The following is a 7,284-nucleotide window of genomic DNA, read 5'->3' on the forward strand; positions in this document are numbered from 1 at the left end:
TCTCTCTCTCTGCCTCTACCTCTCTGTAACTCTGCCTTTCAAATAAATATACTGCAAAAAAAAAAGAAGAAGTGTTAGCACTGATATAATAACAGACACATAGTTCAATGGAAAAGACTTGGTAGCATAGAAATAAACCCAAATTTCTACCAGCAACTCATATTTAACAAAGGAACTAAAATGAACTGGAGAAAGAAGAATCTCTTTCACAAGTGGTGCAGAGGAACTTGATTATCCATATGTAGAAGCCTGAAAAGAGACTCCAACATCTCTTACACTATGTGAAAGTGAACTCACAGTGAATTAAAATGTAATCATAAGACCCAAACCCAAGTAAACATAGGGAAACTCTAAATATTGTCAACACACAATAGCTTTTGGGTAAGATTCCAATAGCAATAGTCACAAAAATAAAAACAGAGACATTTGAGTATATCCAACTAAGATACTTCTTCACAACAAAGTAAACATCAGAGTGTAGATACAATGAACAGATGGCAGGAAAAATTAAAACTCTGAATGTTTACAGATTTCCAGAACATTTACATGAATTGGAAAATCTCCAAAAAATACAGTGAAGAAACAGGCAAGGATCTGAATAGACATTTCTCAGAAGAAATGTACATGGTCAAAACATGTGAATATGCCCGATGTCACTAGCCATTATGTAAATATAAATCAGAACACCATATCAGTCTCCAACACCTGTGGGAGAATACAACACTCAGGTGTTTGTGTGTGCAGCAAGTGGGTTTAGAGGACCCTGTTCACCTCTGGAGAGCAGAGCCTACAGGGAGGTAAAGAAACCTTACTGCGCAGGGGCATGCTAATCTTCTCTGTATCATTCCAATTTTAGTATATGTGCTGCCGAAGCGAGCACATGTGCTGCCGAAGCGAGAAAGAGATGAAAAGAATTTATCTCAGCTAGCCACTAATATTCAAGAAACAAGGTCTTCAGGAAAGCCAACTCAACTGACATTTTCATGTCATTGTTAAATAAAGGAAAAATTATCTAGGTTCAGCAATACGTAGTTTATAAGAGAAAGACTACAGAGTAATTTCCTTGGCATAGAAATAACTTTTTTTTTTTTTTTTTTTTTTTTTTTTTTTTAATCCATGAGGGCTTGCTATCACCACCACACACCCACATCCCATATACAAATGCCTGGCTTGAGTGGTAGCTTCTCTGCTTTGAGGCAAGTTTCTGCTAGTGTGCACCCTGGGAGGAGACGGAGGATGGCAGAAGTGCTTGGGTCCCTGCACCCAAATGGGACATCCAGAATGAATTCCCAGTTCCTGGTTTTGGCTTGGTCAAGCTTTGGCTATTGCAAGTGTCTGGGGAGTGAAGCAGTGGTTCCCTCTTCCTGTCACTCTGCCTTTCAAATCAATAACTGTTGTTGGTAATGACTAATAATGATATTCACTGATTGTCAAATTTTGAATCTATTAATTATAGACAATTTCTCTTTGTATTTTTAAACTTTCATAATGTTCTGTAGCCAATTTCATCACTAGAAATAAAAATTTTCCTCAAAAAAAAAAAAGAAACCTTACTGCTTTCCTAATGTGCTTATTAAGTTCTTGACCAGCGCCTGTTAGTCTTGCCACAAACTTTCTAGTCTTACTACTTTCCTTCTTCTTCTTCTTCTCTGTGACTTGTAAAATAGTATACATTCTATATACTGTGGATACTTTTGATTTATTTTATTCCTTCGGTCTCCTATGAAGTTCCTCCACAAAAGCACAGCCCTCAAAATATTCATTCATTTATGCAGTCTGCAGATTTCATGAGCTACTAAATTCCAAGTAGTATGTTAAAGGCAAGATCTGGGCCTAAGAGAAAAGTGGTCTAAATTCTGTGCCTAGAAGAGGATTTGGGACATAGTAGAACTTCAGTGAAGTGCTATGTGAATGACATGCACTCATTAAATGAGTAATCTAAAGCATACACTTCATTTAAGCAACACAGCAGCCCTACTCACCTCAGGTAGAGCAATTGAGAGGAATAATGTGAACAAAAATAAGACATCAATAAGTTGAATAATAACAGAGAAAAAACAAAATGAGATAGATGCCAACATTACTGAGCTATTTTTGAGGAATTAAATTGATAGAGGGGCTGGCATTGTGGCCAAGTGGGGAAAGCTGCAATCTGTGAGGCCAGCATAACATCTGAGTTCCACTTTGAGTTTAGGAATCTCCACTTCCAATTTAGCTCACTGCTAAACACCTGGGAAACCAGCAGAAGATGGACGAAGGACTCAGGTCCTTGCCACTCATGTGGGAGACTTGGATGAAGCTCCTGACTCCAGCATGCCCCAGGCTCAACTGTTGAAACTCTCTGGGGTGTGAGCCAGCAGATGAAAGCTATCTATGTCTTTCCCTCTCTCTCTAAATCCACCTTTCAAATAATAAAGATTTAATAAACAAATTAACTGATTTCAAAATACACAAAAACATGAACAATACTATATCATTTTTATGCCAAACTGATAAAAAATAACAAATGCTAGAGAGCACATGGGAAAAGAAAACCACCATATATGGTAGGTGAAAACACAAGTTAGTACAGATGTTATGCAGAACAGTATGGTCATTCCTTAAAAAGGATAAAAATTGGGGCTGGCGCTGTTGTGCAGTGAGTTAAAGCCCTGGCCTGAAGGGCCAGCATCCCATTTGGGTGCCAGTTCTAGTTCCAGCTGCTCTTCTTCCAATACAGCTCTCTGCTATCTCCTGGGATAGCAGTAGAAGATGGCCCAAGTCCTTGGGCCCATGCACCCATGAGGGAGACCCAGAGGAAGCTCCTGTCTCCAGGTTTCAGAATGGCATAACTCTGGCCTTTGTAGTCATCTGTAGAGCGAACCAGCTAATGGAGGACCTCTCTGTGTCTCTACCTCTATTGTAACTCTTTCAAATAAATAACAAAAATTAAACTAAGATAAAAATTGACCTACCATGTGAGAGTTATCTTGCTCTTGGCTATATAGAATAAGGAAATTTTATTAGAAGGAAAGGAGGAGAGCATATCAAAGATACAGCAATTTTCCCATAACACAGCCACTATAACACAGTTCACTGCAGCCAGGATGTGAAACCAATCTAGCTGTCCATCAATGAAAAACAATGGACAGGGCAACCTCTTTTAGATACAAAAAAAGAACAAAATATTATTAAATTAATTGAAATAAGCCAGAAGCAGGAACACAAATGTCACCTGGTCCTTGTCGCATGTGGAAGTGAAAGAAAATAATGGATCTGAACACAGAACTGTGATTACTAGAGGCTGAGAAGGGAAGCAGCTAGGGATAGAGGGGGATTGGATAATAGGTATCAAAAATCAAAGAGGCAGAAAGAACTTCTGGTGTTCCATAATATAATGAGATGACTACATTCAACCATATTAGGTTCTGTGTAAAGAACTGAAGGAGAGGAGCTGGTAGTCTCAAATCATGGAGAAGAATTAGAAACTGTAGTTGCTTGGGGGCCAGCATTGTGGCACAGTGGGCTAACACCCTGGCCTGAAGCACCAGCATCCCCTGTGGGTACCAGTTCTAGTCCTGGCTGCTCCTCTTCTGATCCAACTCTCTGCTATGGCCTGGGAAAGCAGTAGAAGATGGCCCAAGTCCTTGGGTCCCTGCACCCAAGTGGGAGATCTGGAAGAAGCTCCTGGTTCCTGGAATCAGATTGGCAGAGCTCCGGCCATTGTGGCCATCTGGGGAGTGAACCGGCAGAGGAAGACCTCTCTCTCTCTCTGCTGCTACTTCTCTCTGTAACTCTGTCTTTCAAATAAATAACTCTTTAAAAACTTAATAAAACTGTAGTTGCTTAGCTTGATCACTTTTTACTGCATAAATGTGTGCAAATATTGCACTACACCCTGTAATAATGCATGACTAGGACACATTAATCACAAATTATTTCAATGAAATTTTAAAAATTAGAAGCATTTCTTTATATTAACAATGAACTATTTGAAAATGAAATTAGAGAAACATTTCCATGCATAGCAGCATAAGAACCAGGAACCAATGTCTTCAATGTTATCAGTGATGAATCAGATTCACAGCCCCCAGCACTCAGTTTTTGCCATATACTTTACCATGGCAATTGTGGGCATATAGTAGTAAATCAATGGACAGGAATCCTTTGTCTCTAAATCTGCTAAATAAATAAACAAGGAATTCATCAAAGAAAAAGAGATATCAATTTGGATGCCAGGCACAAAAACACATGCACTTGAGCTATCCTCCAGTTTGTGATGCCAACAAATCTTTCAGACATGTTACATTTTCAGAGACTTTTCTGTAATCTTGCTAAGCTTTCTGGAAATCTGCCTTATAGCAAAGGGTTTCCCAATTCCATTACACTCATGATTTTTCTTTTGGGTGATATATTAGTTTACCATCTAGAGATAATTTATGGTACAAAACTTTTCTATGCATGCATGTTTTCTCATTTGTGAGTCTATTCATGGGAATTGAAGACTGATTTATAACAGAAATACATTTTCCAAATTCATTGCATAGACTTTTGTTCCTTATGAATTCTCTGAAGTCTGTTGATGTCTAATTTCTGGCTAAAGGTTTTATTGTATTTACAGCATGCAAAGACTATCACCTTTTGTGAATTCTGTGTCTATACAAGCCTGAAATAAAGAAAATGTTTTTGCACAATCAGTATACGCCTAAGAAACCACCTGTGTCAATTCTCTGATGTACCATTGACTTCTGACTCTAATAATATTTATAAGCTTTCTCCTTTACATGAGTCTCTGTTGGATAGGATGTGATTTCCAGCAAAAGGTTTTGTCACAATACTTACATGAATTTTGGAGAAAAGCTCTTCCACATTCATTATATTGTTAAGGTCTCTCCCTTGTTCAAATTCCATGATGGATTATGAGGCATTACCTATGTGAAATGACTTTCTCACATTTATTTCATTCATTAGATATATATGTTGTGCATTCTGATATAAGGAGAGATTTGGGCAGAGCTTTCCAACACTCATTACACCCATAAGGTTTCTCTCCCACGTGAATTCCCTGTTGTCTTATGAGGTATGGCTTCTAATTAAAGGGATTTTACTTTCAAAGGAGTTTTTCCCTATATGAATTTGATGATGTACAATGAGGGCTGAATTATGGTAAAAGGCTCTGAGTCATTACATTCATAAAATTGCTCCCCATGAGAATTCTTTTATGTTTGATGAGGTCTGATTTGCACCACAAAGGCTATTCACATGTATTATATTCATGCATTTCTCCCCTTGGTGAATTCTCTAATATTTCATGAGATATAACTTGCACAAAAAGGTCAAGTAGAAAATTCCCTGTGTGGATACTCTGATATCTTATGAGTTATGAAGTACAGCAAAGAGGCTTTCCACCATCCTTCCATCCATAAAACCTACCTAAATTGAGCAACAAAGATATAGAAAACCTAAACACACACATAACCAGATGGAAATGATACCAGTAATAAAGACCATCACTACCAAGAAAACCCCAAAACTGGAAGGCTTCACTGCTGAATTCTAACAGACATTTAAAGCACTAACTGCAATTCTTCTCAAGTTATTCAAAACAATTGAGAGAGAGGCGATTCTCCCAAATTCTTTCTATGAAGCCAACATCACCTTCATTCCTAAACTTGAAAAAAGTGCAACAAAGAAAGTAATTATAGACCAATTTCCCTGATGAACATACATGCAAAGATCTGCAACAGAATTCTGGCCAATTGAATCCAACAATGCATCAGAAAGATCATCCACCCAGACCAAGTGGGATTTATCCTTGGTATGCAAGGATGGAACCAAAGGCTTTTCCACAGTCATTTCATTTATAAGCTTTCTCCATGGTGTGAAGGCTCTGATACTTTCTGAGGTTTGACTTCTCAGCAAAGGTTTTTCCACAGTCATTGCAATCATAAGGTTTCCCCCAGTACAAATTGTCTGATGCTTTGTGAGCTTTGATTTCTCAGCAAAGGCTTTTCCACAATGATTGCATTCATAAGGTTTCTCCCCTCTGTGAATTCTCTGATGATTTATGAGGTTTGCCTTCTGGCCAAAGGATTTTCCATAGTAATTGCATTCATAAGGTTTCTCACCTGTGTGAATTCTCTGATGATTTATGAGGTTTGCCTTCTGGCCAAAGGATTTTCCACAGTCATTACATTCAAAAGGTTTCTCACCTGTGTGAATTCTCTGATGATTTATGAGGTGTTTCTTCTGGCCAAAGAACTTCCCACAGTCATTAGATTTGTAAGATTTCAACCCTGTGTGAATTCTCTGATGTCTAATGAGATCTGACTTCTGGTGAGTGGTTTCCACACAATCATTACACACATGAGGGTTTTCCACAATATGAGTGCTGTGATGGAGGGTATTTAATACTGAATGAATTCCCACAAGGTTTACATGCATAGGATTTCTTCCCTATATTTGGTCTATGATTCAGTCTAACATGTGATTGGTAAATGACAGGTTCCACAGTCCCAATATACTTATAAATGTTCTCGCTTTTCAGGTGAATACAATCAGAATTCCACAGTCAGTCAGCTGGGAGGGGTGGATGAATCCGGAAACAGCTGGTTTCCTTGTACTAAAACAAGCGCCATATCACGAAGGACTCTTGCATTTCTTTTTCTTTTTTGCATTTTTCACATTTTCTTATTTAGCATGGTTTGTAATAAATTTTCTGATGTGGGTTGTGGTTTTGAGGCTGGCTTAAGGAGTTCAGGGAACCAGAGGAATGGTCTTTTTCAATTAGGGCACAGCTGTTGTTTCTCTCCAATTCTGGCTTTCTGTAATTGCTTTGGGTGCCTCAGGCAATTTTTCATTTTGAGCGACTTTTTCCTAAATGCTTTGTTGGTCTGAGTTGGTTTTGCCTTTTTCCTTTTCAAATTGTGTATTCTGATGCAATACAAACAAGGGTTTAGAACGAGGATCCATTAGGAAATTGAAAAACAGAACATATTGGGTTTTCATGATTAGAAATCATAGGCAACATGACCAAGATGAGTTTTTGGGTTTTGGAAAATGACATAGAACCCTTCCACTGAGGGGCAGATATTAATTTCCTCCAAATCGAGAGTGAGTGCGATTTTCAGGTGAATTCAATCAGAATTCCACAGCCAGTCAGCTAGGAGGGGTGGATGAATCCGGGAACAGCTGGTTTCCTTGCAACTAAATCAAGCCCAATATCACAAAGGACTCTTGCATTTCTTTGGCTTCTTTCTCTTTTTTCTTTTTTTCATGGTTTGTAATGAATTTTCTGATGTGAGC

The 7,284-nt window shown here is 38.3% G+C and overlaps 1 pseudogene; it reads right to left on the minus strand.

Annotated features, from left to right (window-relative positions):
* Positions 1–812: 812 nt before the first annotated feature.
* On the minus strand, positions 813–880 carry LOC149121670 (U6 spliceosomal RNA; annotated as a pseudogene).
* Positions 881–7,284: the final 6,404 nt, after the last annotated feature.

This window comes from Oryctolagus cuniculus, chromosome 16 (genome assembly GCF_051225735.1).
Source record: "Oryctolagus cuniculus isolate XC-2025 breed Fujian yellow rabbit chromosome 16, ASM5122573v1, whole genome shotgun sequence".
In the NCBI taxonomy this organism is placed as follows: Eukaryota; Metazoa; Chordata; class Mammalia; order Lagomorpha; family Leporidae; genus Oryctolagus; species Oryctolagus cuniculus.